The following is a 2,887-nucleotide window of genomic DNA, read 5'->3' as shown; positions in this document are numbered from 1 at the left end:
AGTTGGACCCCGGGCAGTCTGCGGGCGGTCAAGGTTTTACCCTATCGCTAAGTCTAATATTGGAAAAAACGTGTATATATAAAAAATTTTGGAAAAAACGTGATTATTAAATTTTGGAAAAAAAACTACTTTACTTTCGGATCGCTCTTCGTGACGGATGACATTGTCACGGCCGGATGTCAGATGCATGGAACCTACCGATTGGTTTGCCATTCAATTACTCTAAATCGTACAAAGCATCGCCTACCTTTCGCAGAACACGACACTTGATATATTTAGGCAAGAATTTAGCATTTATGCCTTGCTTAAAATTGCTAAGAGCGAAGTTTTTCCGGAATACTTCTTGTCATTCCCGGTAATTCACAACCCGCGTACGTTTGTTGTACGTGTTCGCTGCTCTGTCTTGCGCTAGCTCAAGGTTCTTTCGTATGTGTTCGCGAATGTTTCCTAACTTGTCAGCTCTGCTTGTAATCGCGACTTTGTCTTGTCTTAGGCTACCCAGTTTCTCCAGTATGCTATAGGCTGACGCATGTTGTATCGTATTTTGTCCAAATAATNCTCTGTCTTGCGCTAGCTCAAGGTTCTTTCGTATGTGTTCGCGAATGTTTCCTAACTTGTCAGCTCTGCTTGTAATCGCGACTTTGTCTTGTCTTAGGCTACCCAGTTTCTCCAGTATGCTATAGGCTGACGCATGTTGTATCATATTTTGTCCAAATAACGCGAAGTATGGCGAGCTCTGAATCGACGTATGGTAATCGCTTCTTAAAACCGACAGAATTTCGGGAATATTTTTGTCCCAGTCCATGTGATATTGCTTGTCCTTCAGGAATATTCTAACTTTCGAAACAATCTCTCTGTTCACTCGTTCAGAGGCGTTAGCCTGCGGGGAGTATAACCCCGTCTTAATGTGAACAACCAGATAGTTTTCAAAAAACTGCTGCATCCCTGCTGCAGCCCTTCGTGATTGTTTTCAATTGTTTTACGAAGCTCCGAGTACTCTACGCCGTCGAATTCCGGTGATGCCAAGTCAATTTCTAGAGGTGGGGTAGAAGAAAGTTCTCCACGTCAAAACGCGAAAGGGTGTCCGGCACAACATTTAAAGAACCTTTGCGATGCTCCATCCTAAAGTTGTATCGTTGCAATAGAAGCGACCAACTTGCCAGCCTGCCGCTCAAGTCTTTTTGTGTCATTAGCCACTTGAGACTTGAATGGTCAGTAATTATTCGAAAAGGCAATCCTTCAATATATGGTCTGAAACGCTTGACGCTAACTATTGCGGCGAGGCATTCCAGCTCGGTGACTGTATAATTCCGCTGAGCATTATTAAGCTTCTTCGATACGAAAGCTTGGGATGCTCTGCCCCTTCCTCATCGAGCTGGAATAACACGCCTCCTACCACTATTTTGGATGCATCACATTGAATTACGAATTCTTTAGTAAAATCTGGTTGTGCCAGGACAGGCGCTGAACAGAGTGCAACTTTAAAGGCCGATTGTTCAATGTCTGATTAGCACAAATCGGAGGTAGAAGCTCCGGTTAGATACAACGACTGCTTTATCGATCACATGTTATATGCATGTTGTCGAAATCGTCGATAATGATGTTTAACCGGCAAGTAGTGATAACCAGACATTGAACAACCGGCCCTAAGCTTTCTAAATTCTTCGACTGCCTCAGAAGTTAATTTAAATGGACCAGGTGACTTTCGAAGGCAATCTGTCATGGGACCCGCCAAATCTGCAAAATTGGTAATAAACGACCTGTACCAATTTGCCATTCCTATAAACCTACGAACCTGACGAGGAGACTTTGGAATCGGAAAATCCTTTATCGCATCAATCTTGCTCGGGTCTACTTTCAAACAACCATTCCCTATCAAGTACCTGAGATACCGAATTTCCAAATGGTCTTCAAAGTTTGAGCTGTACACCATCAGATCATCCAGGTAGACGAAGACGTTCTCTCGTAACCGTGAAGGAATAGCCTTATCCATCAGCCGACTAATTGTTTGTGGGCCGTTGCATAGGCCAAAGCGCATTACTTTAAAGTGGTACAATGGCTTTCCTGGAACCGCAAATGCCGTCTTTTCCTTAGACGACTCCGTTAATTTGATTTGAAAGAAAGCATCCTTCAAATCAATACCACTTACAAAGTATGTGTCCTTTAACCTGCTCAACGACCCATTAATATGGGGCAACGGATACGAGTCCTTCTTTGTGACCGCGTTCACCTTCCTGGAGTCAATGCACAGCCTGACCTTGCCTGGTTTCCGAACTAGTACCACTGGACTACACCACGGTGAATTCGATTCCTCAATCGCTCCCATCTTAAGTAGCCTTTCAATTTTGCTATAGGCTTCCGCCTGCCTGGGTGGTGAAAGAGGAAAGTGCTTGCTTTTAATTGGCATCACCCATGTCTATATGGTGAGTCACTAAACTGGTTTGACTTAGTCCTAGCTTTTCGAACGAGGGAAACTCCTGAACAACTTCTTGCAATGATATCTTCTGATCTGGAAGTTTTGCTCATCCTCATTTGGAAAATCTAAACAAGAAACGCTTGGAAATACATCGGGTGCTAACGCAATTGCCTTCCAGAAATCAACTTCCAGGTATGCTACCTGGATTAATGACGGTACAAGATAAAAGCAAATAGTCCTCGTAATATTTTTAAAAGTGACCGGTAAGGATATCGAGCCGAGTATTTTCTGCTGATTTCCACCAGCCGTGTTACCAAACGCGCGCAAAGGATGATATTTTAAATTGTTTCTCTTTAGGAAATCTTCGCATCTTTTCCAAGAATGGAAACATTTGCTCCGGAATCTAATAAACCCACTACGAAGCTATCGTGTATTTCAATCTTTGCTAGCGGTCGTTCGTCTGGCGTTATA

This window comes from Rhagoletis zephyria, unplaced genomic scaffold (assembly GCF_001687245.7).
Source record: "Rhagoletis zephyria isolate East Lansing unplaced genomic scaffold, Rhagoletis_zephyria_1.1 Rzeph_scaffold_02621, whole genome shotgun sequence".
Lineage (NCBI taxonomy): Eukaryota > Metazoa > Arthropoda > Insecta > Diptera > Tephritidae > Rhagoletis > Rhagoletis zephyria.
This window is presented reverse-complemented; position numbering follows the sequence as displayed.